The following is a 12,056-nucleotide window of genomic DNA, read 5'->3' on the forward strand; positions in this document are numbered from 1 at the left end:
TTATTTTATTAATTAATTAATTTACTTATTTTTGAGACAGAGTCTCTCTCTGTCACCCAGGCTGGAGCACAGTGTCATGATCTTGCCTCACTGCAACCTCCGCCTCCCAGGTTCCAGTGATTCTCCCACCTGAAACCTCCCAAGTAGTTGGGATTACAGGCACGCGACACCACACCCAGCTAATTATTGCGTTTTTAGTAGAGATGGGGTTTCACCATGTTGGCCAGGCTGGTCTCAAACTCCTGACCTCAGGTGATCTGCCCGCCTTGGCCTCCCAAATTGCTGGGATTATAGGCGTGAGCCATGCACCTGGCCCAAGAAGTCTTAAGATTTGCAGTTGGGAGACTGGAGGCCCAGTAGATCCAATGCTGTCAGTTCCAGTCTGAGAACAAGTCTGAAGGCAGGAGAAGACCTATGTTCCAGCTTCGAGATAGTCAGTCAGAGAGAGGAGACTCTCCCTTACTCTCTCTTTTGTTCTAGTTAGGCCTTCAACATATCAGTTTAAGGTTACATATATTAGGGAGAACAAGCTGCTTCACTCAGTCTGCCAATTCAAATGCTAATCTCCTCCAGAAATTCCCTCATGGATACAACCAGAATAAGGTTAATCAAATATCTAAGCACCCCTCGGACCAGTCAAGTTGACACATAAAAGTAATCATCACATTTGGATGATCAGTTTTTCTATTAATGTTCTTTTTCTGTTGCAGGGAAGAATCCAGGATACCATATGGCATTAGAGGTAGATCTTCTTTTATGTGATTACTCCCCCACTAACCCATATCACAGGGAGTTCCATACTTTTCCTCTCTACACTAGAGCCTCACTAAACTGGTGATATGGTTACCAGTGGCTACCAAATTTCACTTCTCACATGTTCCCACCATAAGAGAAGAACTGCTCATATTCTCTGTGGTTCAAACTCAAAAATCCTAGAGAAGAGTTTTGATGGACTCACCTTGTAACAAATGACTTCCACTAGATCCATCAGACATGGCCAGTGGGGGCCCACGCTTGTGAAGCAGAGCTGTTCCTGCAGAAAGGGGAATCACTGTAAACTGAGCGGTGACCCCAGCTGAAGTCCATACTACTAGTGACCAGCTAGCCCATTTACCTCGTTTCACAGATGAGACAACTGAAGTCTAAACAGGTAAGTTACTTCCAAGGACCCAGAACTGTTCTTTAACAAAATGAAGGCTAAATCCAGGCCTAATTCCTAGTCCTAGCACTTTCCTTTATGTCCCTAGCACTACATGATTTGGGTATTAATCCCAAGAATCAAAGAATCTGAAATTAGAAATAACCTCAAGGCTTATCTAGCTCCTACTGATGCATGAATTTCCCAGTGTATCCAAGCTGACCCCAGAGAAATGGGAGCCTTTCCTGTTTATTTTTCTCCAATATTGGAATTTCAAAGTAACTCACACTCAGCAGGTTAAGATGCACAGAATTAGCGGGGAGGAAGAGGATGTCCATCAGTAGGTTTGTTTGTTTGTTTGTTTGTTTGAGACAGGGTCTCACTCTGTTGCCCAGACTGCAGTGCAGTGGAGTGATCCCCGCTCACCGCAACCTCTGCCTCCCAGGCTGAAGCTATTCTCCTGCCTCAGCCTCCCGAGTAGCTGGGATTACAGGCATGTACCACTACCACCCAGCTAATTTTTGTATTTTTAGTAGAGACGAGGTTTCACATGTTGATCAGGCTGATCTCGAACTGCTGACCTCAAATGATCCACCCACCTCAGCCTCCCAAAGTTCTGGGATTACAGGTATGAGCCACAGCGTCCGGCCGAGTAGGTTTATTAAACAACCTAAACTATAATCATGTAATGAAACACTATACAATCCACTAAAGAGAATGAAGAGATATGTATGTATTGACAGAGGAAGATGTTTCATATATGGCATTAAGGGAAAAAAACAAACTGATGAAAAAGGTTTGAACAGTGTAAACATCTTTATGTGGGAGATAGCAGGAAGAGCAACTCTCACTACACTGTCAACAGTCGTCATCAGTGGCAGGTGGGATTACAGAATATTTTTCCTTTTCTTCATTATACTTTCCTGTAATGTTTGAATTTTTAAAATTATGAGCATGGACCTTAAAACCATTGTGCCGAGAGAAATAATCCAGACACAAAATGCCACATGCTGTATGATTCCATTTATATAAAATATCCAAAATCGGCAAATACCTAGAGACGGAAAGCAGATTTGGAGCTATCAGGAGCTGGGGGTGAGCTGGAATGGGGAATGACTGCTTAATGAGTACAGGGCAATGAAAATGTTTGGGGACTAGATAAAGTGGATGGCTCCACAACACTGCAAACCACTAAATGACACTGCACTGTACATTTTAAAATGGCTAATTTTATGTTATGTGAATTTCACCTCAATTTTTAAAACTTCTTTCCTGCAGTAAGAAAATCCCAGGCCCACATATACTCTTCTGTGGGGTTTGGGCAAATTGCTTATCTTTGCTATATCAGTTAGTTCATTTGCAGCTGGTCTCTAAAATACCTTCAGGCTCTGATACTATGATTCTGGGCATATTCAACTATAATTCCAGACCCATTCATTCCTTTGTCATTCAGGCTAAGATCACAGAAGCTTTTTTTTTTTTTTTTTTTTTGTGGCAGATATAGCACATTGATGACCTAATATTAAGAGGGAAGAAGAGGTAAGCCATCTTTCTCAAAGATCGTAAATGTATGGCCTCATCCAAGCCCCATAATGAATGACAAGTGACTAAAGAAAGAGAATAGAAGAAAGAAAATCAAAGGCATAAAGGCAATAGTAATCAAAAGTAACACATATTGAGTGACTTCCATGTCTGGAGTGTCTTCCAGATACTATGCTAGATGCCTCATAAATGCTTGTATTTTTAAAGGTAATCCTTAGAAGAGAAAATTAAAGCTCAAAAAGGGTAAGCAACTTGCCAAAGGACCCACAGTCAATAACTGAAAAGTGTAGTGTTGAAATTCAGGCCAGGCACGGTGGCTCACACCTGTAATCCCAACACTTTGGGAGGCCAAGGCAGATGGATCACTTGAGGTCAGGAGTTAGAGACCAGCCGGACTAGCACGGTGAAACCCTGTCTCTACTAAAAAAAAAACAAAAAATTAGCCAAGCATGGTGGTGCGTGCCTGGTAATCCCAGCTACTCTGGAGGCTGAGGCAGGAGAATCTCTTGAACCCGGGAGGTGGAGGTTGCAGTGAGCCAAGATCACACCACTGCACTCCAGCCTTGGCAACAGAGTGAGACTTCCTCAAAAAAAAGAAAAAAAAAAAGAAAAGAAAGAAATTCAGGTATGTTTATATTCCAGAGTTCATATTTTTCCACTTATCCATGCTGTTTTCCAAAAAGAAAAAGGATTCAAGGAAAACAACGTGGTGTTGAAGGCAAGGAAATACAAAAGCAAACTGTAAAAAGTGAAAAAGGAAGAACAAAAATCCAGGATTACCCTGTGCTTATTAAGTGGCCCTCCCTGGGCACATTTTCATCCTGACCCTTGGGTATACTTCTGTATAGCTATGGTAAGCTGTTCTTTCACTATAATCTGCTAAAAACAGTTCCACGGGCTTTAAATAATCTTACACCACTATTCCATAAAGGAAATCTAAGAATTATTACAGAGCTTGGATATTATATTATCCTTTCATTTTAAAAATGAAAGAAACTAAACAAAAAAGAAGTAATCCCTGAAGTAGATAAATGGAAAATAAATAAAAATAACTACAGGACAGGCGCCGTGGCTCACGCCTGTAATCCCAGCACTTTGGGAGGCCGAGGTGGGTGGATCAAATTCCTGAGGTCAGGAGTTTGAGACCAGCCTGGCCAACATGGTGAAACCCTATCTCTACTAAAAATACAAAAATTAGCCAGACATGGTGGCCAGCACCTCTAATCCCAACTACTCAAGAGGCTGAGGCAGGAGAATCACTTGAACCCAGGCGGCAGAGGTTGCAGTGAGCCAAGATGGTACCACTGCACTCCAGTCTGGGCCACAGCATAAGACTCCATCTCACAAAAAAAAATAAGAAGGAAGGAAGGAAGGAAGGAAGGAAGGAAGGAAGGAAGGAAGGAAGGAAGGAAGGAAGGAAGGAAGGAAGGAAGGAAGGAAGGAAGGAAGGAAAAATAATTACAAAGAATAAGTGGTACTTAGAGGATAAAATATTTCAACAACGCAAGTGTACAAGTGGTTAAGATAAAGCACCAAAGGTACCATCAAGCAATTTGAAGAAGCTGAAACAGGGAGGGAGCAGTAGAGACCAACTGTGGTTTTTCCCAGCATGAGAAGCTACTTGATAAAGGAAATTTAAAGTTTTGGGCAGCGGGGGCAAAACAAGTCCCAGACCTTCATTTGGCAAGGACACCAGATAACTTGCTGGTGAACGGTTTCTTGGCACAAATCAGGGAACAGCCAGTGGACAGACTGGCTGGTGAGTCTGGAGGGAATCATTCCAACAGCTGCATAGAGAACCAAAGAAGGAAACGGAAAAGGTGAGGTGGTCAATGGCTTGGGAATGGCAGATTTGTCATTTAGCCAGAAGGAAAATGCCTTAGAAGTTAACTGGACACTAAAAACTTTCTCTAAGTGAACCTGTTTTCAAATCAAACTCAAGTTCGGAAGGAAAGACTCAGCTAGGAGGAATAAAAAGCACAAAAAGCATGCACAGAGCCAAAGAGCAAGAAAAGACCATCGCTTGCACAGGGATTTCACTGCTTGAAGCAGTCCAGTCAAGGGGTGAGCAGCTTCCAGACTGAAACCATGTGACTACTCATCAAGCTGGCTGCCTGCAGGAGGCATCTTTCCATCCAAATTGGAAAGGAAAAAGTAAAAATGTCTCTGTTCAGAGTATGACTATGTATGCAGAAAAGTCTAAGGAATCTACACACAAAAACAGCTACTAAAACAAACAGCAGGATGCAAAGTCAACACACAAAAATCAATTTTATTTCTAGACACTAGCAACAAGAAATTGGAAAGGAAAATTTTTAAGTCCATATACAATAATACCTGGAAACAAAACAATTAGGAATACATCTGAATAATAGCTGTCCGGGATTCTCTATTATTAAAAACGAAAGCAAATACATTCCTCAGCCTAATAAACACCCAGTTTAGGTATCACTGTAACTGCTGTGTTCATCATGGGATAGGGAATAGGGGAAGGAGGGAAGCAGAGGGGGAATGCCATTTGCTTGAACTTTCATTTTGGAGTTGTTATAGAGAAAATAAGAATGGCTCAAGGGGCCGGGCGCGGTGGTTCACGCTTGTAATCCCAGCACTTTGGGAGGCCAAGGCGGGTGGATCACCTGAGGTCAGGAATTTCGAGGCCAGCCTGGCCAACATGGTGAAACCCTGTCTCTACAAAAAATAAAAAAATTAGCTGGGCGTGGTGGCAGGCGCCTGTAATCCCAGCTACTTGGGAAGCTGAGGCAGGAGAATCGCTTGAACCCGGGAGGCGGAGGTTGCAGTGAGCCAAGATCGTGCCACTGCATGCCAGCCTGGATGACAGAGAAAAACTCCGTCTTAAAAAAAAAAAAAAAAAAATGTAGCTCAAAGGAGAAGGATAAAAATCACCGAAATGATTCTGGAACGCAGCCTCCATGTCCATAGCCAAAATTGAGTGCCTTGGTACCCAGAAGATGCCAGCAAGACTCTGAAAGTAGAGAATGTGAACCCGAGGAGGTCTCTTAGTCCAATCAAAAGACATTTTGCTAGTTACAAAGGTATAACTGAGATTGGTTTCTATTTCCTCTGACTGAGATTTGCTGACTCACCAGACATAAACAAAGCAAAAATACACTGTAACTGCCACCTCCCATTCTTACTCTGCCCAGTGTCAGAAGAGGGCAGATCCTTGGCCCAAAAGAGATGAAGAGGGTTACAGCTTCTCATGGTTCCAGTCAGAGCTCAGCATCTGTCAAAGAAGGTAGATATTGTTACAACCCTTAAGAAAACAATCTCCCTCATCTCATCTGGAGAAGTCTAGAAATTCCACCAGTGGACCCTGGCTGGGCTAACAGTGGCTACAAAGATGAGAGGCAATCCTTCTACCTTTGGCTGCCTGGAAGAGAAGGCCATGGAGTTATCCTACTTCTGGGAGCTGAGTGGTGACATTATGACTTACTGAGAGTGGCCAGATATTATGGAGCTGGGCTGCTCATGTTCAACTCATACATTTAGTCTTTAAAGATACATCATTCAAAGCCAACAATCCTTATATTTTATTATATTTTATTTTTTTGAGACAGAATCTCACTCTGTCGCCTAGGCTGGAGTACAGTGGCGCGATCTTGGCTTCCTACAACCTCCATCTCCCAGGTTTAAGCAATTCTCCTCCCTCAAACTCCTGAATAGCTGGGATTACAGACGCGTGCCATCACAGCTGGCTAATTTTGGTATTTTTATTAGAGACGGGGTTTCACTATGTTGATCAGGCTGGCCTCAAACTCCTGACCTCAAGTGATCTGCCCACCTCAGCCTCCCAGAATGCTGGGATTACAGGCGTGAGCCACCATCCCTGGCCCCATCCTTATATTTTAGGCATAGCATACAGCATTTGCCCCTAAATTCAAATTGTTGCATTACAGTCAAATTGCATGTGCCTGCTTCAACTAATTCAGGAGACGTGATAACTAAAGGGGGAAATTTTTATTTAAAATATCAGATGCAGGCCCAGGCTCGGTGCCTCACACCTGTAATCCTAGCACTTTGAGAGGCCATGGCAGGTGGGTCACTTGAGTCCAGGAGTTCAAGACCGGCCTGGGCAACATAGCAAGACTCCATCTCCATGAAAAATTAGCTGAGCGTGGTGGCATGCCCCTGTGGTCCCAGCTACTTGGGAGGCTGAGGTGGGAGGATCACTTGAACCCAGGAGGTGGAAGCTGCAGTGACTCAAGATCATGCAACTGCACTCCAGCTTGGGCAACAGACCTTGTCTAAAAAAAAAAAAAAAATTAGCAGATGCATCGGCATCTTGGCTTGGAAAGGGACACGTGACCCAATCTTGGCCAATGAGACCTGAGGGAAGGAGGGGTGCTGATGTCTGCAAGGAAGCTGCTAGGAAGAGTTTTACTCCATGATCAAAAGAGAAGCTTGAGGATTTGGGGGTTGGGGAGTGGCTTTTTGGGTTTTGGAGATGGTTGTTATGTGATGACTGGAACTGTGGCAGCCGTCTGGAACCACAAGAGGACAAGCTGAGTAAAACATAGCAGAAAGAGTCTGTGTGCAAGATCAATAAGCCACTTCCCAGCCCTGGAATGCCCTACCTCCATCCAGACACTGTGTTTGGAATATAATAAGCAATAAATATAAGCCACCTTTTAGCAAGAATTCTGTATTTATAGCCCAAAACATCCTAACTGATGCTCAGGTCATTAAAAAGACAATTCAGCTTTGTCCAACTTTGGTTCATTTGTCCAACTTTTCAATGGACAAACAATACAAACAGAAAACGCAGAGGAGAGATACAGGTAGCCAAAACACATCTTTAAAAGATGCTCGGTTTTGTGAATAACAAAGGAAACACAAATGAAAACATTTTTTTTTTGCCTATCAGCTCTATAAAATTTGCTAATACTAGAGCTGATACATATTTGGGGAAACAGGACCTTTCAGACTTTTGGGTCGATTGCAAGCTGGTACACTGGTACTCAATTTAGCAATGCATATTAAAATTTCAAGGGTCTGTACCTTTAACCCAACAATTCTACAGAAATACACATAAGCACAAAGCTGTTTGCACAAGGATGTTCAGTGGTACTGTACTGTTTGTTAAACAAAACAAACAAACAAAAAGTCTGAAATAGTCCAATGCCCACCAATAAGGAATTGAGTAAATAAATTATAGCACATCATTCTGTGGAATAGCCAGAGCTGCTCAAAATAAGAAGGTAAATCTGTGTAGACTGACATTTAAATCTATACAACATATACTATGAAGGAAATCATGTAAGTTTCAGAAGAGTATGTATACATCCCATTATCTTTTTCTTTTTTATAATGCTTTTATTGTACTGAAATAAATCTTAGAACAGCATTCAACAAACAAATTATCATTAGGAGCCTTAATATGAAGGTCTTAAAATTTAAACTTTATGCATTTTTGTGCATGGGGGTGTGTGTGTGTAAAGAAAACACATTAATTGCTTTTATAATTGGAAAAAAAGAAGTTTAATCTCATCAGTCTAACAGAAAGTGCTGGTCTTCACTTAGCAGTCACACTTATCCTAAGAGGGCTGTAGGCAAATGTCCCAACTCTATTCCTAGTCAAGGGGAAGCCCAGGATACCAGAGCCACACAGGGAATCTGTGTGCTGCTTAGGATTTGAGGGTGAGGTGAAACTGACCCTGTAGCCATTAAGAGGAGTCTAAGAAACCGATCTGAGTGGCTGTGGCTATTTCACAGTATCATGTGCTATTATACTAAGGGCAAAAGCTGAAAAGACAGCCTAACAGCCCATGCCAGGGGCTAGATAGAGGCAAAATCCAATGGATGGGAACCTGTGGCACCAACCCTAAGCTAGTGGCACTGAATGGAGGTGACTGGTGTCCAAAGTGATTCTCTGAACAGCTGAGGCAGAGTGTGGCTCACAGGACACCTGCCGCCTCAGGGGCTGGATGGCAGGAAGCTATGAAGATAGCAAGCTATCAGTGAATAACTGATGTATAAAGAAGCAATAAAGTCTCTCTGGCCAAGTGAAGCAAAAAAAAAAAAAAAAAAAAAAGCAGCAACAAACCCTTAGGCTGGTTTCAATTTTCTATGCAAAATCGTTTCAGATTTTAAAAAAGCAAAACCATTTACCTTCTTAAAGCATACAGTTTTTTAGGTGTAACTTAAATTTCTTTCCGGTCATAGGCCTGTGAAAGTTCGCATACTTCCTGATGCAAATCATTTTTTAAAGAGTGCCTCATTCTATTCCAGTGGCTCAAAGAGATTGTATAGCATCAAGCTCTCTCCCTCTTCCTTTGACACCTGCTTTTGGTAAATGAGCATCATATGAGAGACTTGCCACAAAGTGATACCCCAAACTCCTGAAGAATTGAGCTGAGAGGGAGACGTCCGCTCCACCCTTTCGCTCTCCAGAAAACTTTCTGTCCGAAGCCTCCGGGGCAGCCAGCCATATCCTAGTGCAGCAGGGCTGGGTGAGAAGTCCTTTTTAGGCAAGGCATTAAAAAGAGTTGGCCGAGCAGATCTAAAAACCCTTGGTCAACAGGGCGGAGCCAGGCCTGAGGCAGAAGTATTACTTCACAGTTGCATTGGCTTCCTGTGGCCGCCAATAGAGGCAGCATCTGGCAGAAAGCCCACCACAGAGAAGAGGGAACTCCACGGAGAAGAAAATAGTAATGAGGCCCCAAAGGTGGAAGTACAGCCTGAGAAACTGCCCAGCCTGGGACTGGCTGCCTTGCCTGCTTGTCTTGCTGCTCTCACAGGGCCTGGGGTGTGGTATCCCCTCAGGCTTTAAAATCCTGATATCCCTCCCATGGGGAGCACTTCTTACAAGCGCTCTTCATATATTCTTTAATCCATATCATTTATTCCATGTCATGAAGCTATGGGGCAGGTGCTATTATTAACTTCATTTTTCAGATGGGAACACTGAAGCTCAGAGGTGAAATAATTACCCCAGGACGCAGAGAAGTCAAGGTTTGAAACCCCCACATGGCCAGCCCTGAAGCCCAGACTACTGAGACCGCAGCAACTGAGTTCTCAAGTGAATAGCAAGAGGATGAGGTAAGGGTTAGTGCTACCTCCAACTGACACTGGATTGGGGCAATCTTACCTCCTCTCTCATAGGTAATATTTTGGGTTTTCCTTCCTTGCACATAACCAGGCAAATGGCTGCAATTCTAAAAAGATATAAATATAAAAACAAGAAGTGAAACAGTGCAGACACCTGAAACCCAAAACCCAACCATTTCTGAAAGCGCGAGCTAGCGGAGCTGCCATACAACAGAAATAGTTGTGTCCTGTTTAGATAGGCTTTGTTTTGCTACATGGCTGCGTATGCAGTGAAGTGATATCAAGTCCTGAGGGCCCATTCCTTTGATGAGTTAAACACACAAAGGCCTACATTTTGATGCAATCTGATAGCATGTAGCTAAGTCCTAGACAAACTGCAACTGTGAGGAAGTGATAAACCCAACTTCCTGCACAAAGCTGCCTGAGATAACACTTTCCATGGACTGGAAGGAAAAAAAAAAGAGAGAGACATGATTGCTACAGAATTTTAAAGGAACTATTCCATTCTTAATAAATAACCTCTTTTTCATATGGTCCCAGAAAAACAAAACAAAACTGATTGCCATCCAGTGACTCTGTCGTAATTCCACATATGATTTAATTCCGATTTTACTCAGGCAAAATCGGTCACTTGAGAGTCACTTGATTTTCTCTCTTAAGGATACTACAGTTCTAACTTGAAATCTCAGTTATCTTCTTGGCCAAGAGAATGTCTCTGAAATTTTACAAGAAGTCAGATTGAGAGAACTGCGTTTGCATTATTAACTGGCTCCTGGGGTTCTTACTGAGCCCCTAAACAGGCCCATTCAGTTTGAATAAACACACATTGGAATCCTTGCCAACTTATCCAAGGGCCAATAGCTGTTCCCACAATACCAAAACAGGGTCAACGTGGCAATTTCACTAAGTGTTTATGTAGATTGTGTCATATAGAAACAACCAATAAAAGCAGATTGTGCTGGGAATGTTCTGTGAATGCATTCATTCATTTATTTAGTAAATTTTTTTCTTTTTTTTTTTTTGAAACGTGTCTCGTTTTGTCACCCAGGCTGGAGTACAGTGGTGCAGTCTCAGCTCACTGCAGCCTCTGCCTCCTGGGTTCAAGCCATGCTCCTGCATCCGCCTCCCAAGTAGCTGGGATTACAGGCATTCGCCATCAGGCCTGGCTAATTTTTGTATTTTTACTAGGGTTTCATCATGTTGGCCAGGCTGGTCTCGAACTCTTGACCTCAAGTGATCTGTCCGCCTGGGCCTCCCAAAGTGCTGGGATTACAGGGGTGAGCCACCACGCCAGGCCGGCAAATATTTATTGAGGGCTTACTACATGCTAGGAAATGCAGTGGTGAACAAAAAAGAGAGAGCCTCTGACTTCATGGACTTTCCAGTCTAGTTAGAGAAGCAGATATTAAACACACAAATAATGTTGAGGGCTCTGAAGAGAAAGGATAGGGTGGTCCAATTTCAGTTTAGATGAGGTGGTCAGTGGAGGTCCAAATATTAATACCAGTGGAGGCCCAACTGATGATGTGGTATTCAGGCCTGAATCATCCAAGCAACCAAAAATGAGGGAAGCCACCAAAAAGTCCTAACTCAGGACTTCCTAACTCGCAAGTCCTGAGTTAGGAAACAATTTTGTGCCTTTGAGGAACTAAAGGAAAGCCTGTGTGTCCAAAATAAATTAAATGAGGAGAGAGGATATGATAGGAGGCTGGAAAGGAAGGAGGATCCAGAAAGTGCAGCGCTTGGTAGGCGTGAAGAAGTGTGGCTTTAGACTGAACATGGTGGGGAAACATTTCACTAATACTGCTGAACAGGCGGGGTGCGGTGGCTCACACCTATAATCCCAGCACTGTGGGAGGCCAAGGTGGGTGGATCATTTGAGGTCAGGAGTTCGAGACCAGCCTGGCCAACATGGTGAAACCCTGTCTCTACTAAAAATACAAAAATTAGCCAGGTAGGGTGGAACACGCCTGTAATCCCAGCTACTCAGGAGGCTGAGGCAGGAGAATCACTTGAACCTGGGAGGCAGAGGTTGCAGAGAGCTGAGATCCCACCACTGTACTCCAGCCTGGGCGACAAAAGCAAGACTCTGTCTCAAAAAAAAAAAAAAAAAAAAAAAAAAAGGCTGGGCATGGTGGTTCACGCCTTGTAATCCCAGTACTTTGAGAGGCCAAGATGGGTGAATCATTTGAGATCAGGAGTTCAAGACTAGCCTGGCCAACAAAGAGAAACCCCACCTCTACTAAAAATACAAAAATTAGCTGGGTATGGTGGAAGGCCTCAGCTACTCAGGAGGGTGAGGCAGGAG

At 43.2% G+C, this 12,056-nt stretch overlaps 1 long non-coding RNA gene across 4 annotated transcripts in view; it reads right to left on the minus strand.

Moving 5' to 3' along the window:
• Positions 1 to 4,939: 4,939 nt before the first annotated feature.
• The window catches only part of LOC105480229 (uncharacterized), a 62,895-nt gene continuing 55,778 nt past the window's right edge, over positions 4,940 to 12,056 (minus strand). For 3 of the 4 annotated variants that reach the window (XR_986350.2, XR_011607736.1, XR_011607737.1), the window contains 2 exons: positions 9,789 to 9,855; positions 4,940 to 5,924 (listed from right to left, as the gene is read on the minus strand). This is a non-coding gene — a long non-coding RNA (uncharacterized lncRNA). Of the gene's footprint in view, positions 5,925 to 8,809; positions 8,984 to 9,788; positions 9,856 to 12,056 lie in introns of all 4 variants that reach the window. The other variant, XR_011607738.1, reaches the window with a different exon arrangement.

Source organism: Macaca nemestrina, chromosome 9 (assembly GCF_043159975.1).
Source record: "Macaca nemestrina isolate mMacNem1 chromosome 9, mMacNem.hap1, whole genome shotgun sequence".
In the NCBI taxonomy this organism is placed as follows: domain Eukaryota; kingdom Metazoa; phylum Chordata; class Mammalia; order Primates; family Cercopithecidae; genus Macaca; species Macaca nemestrina.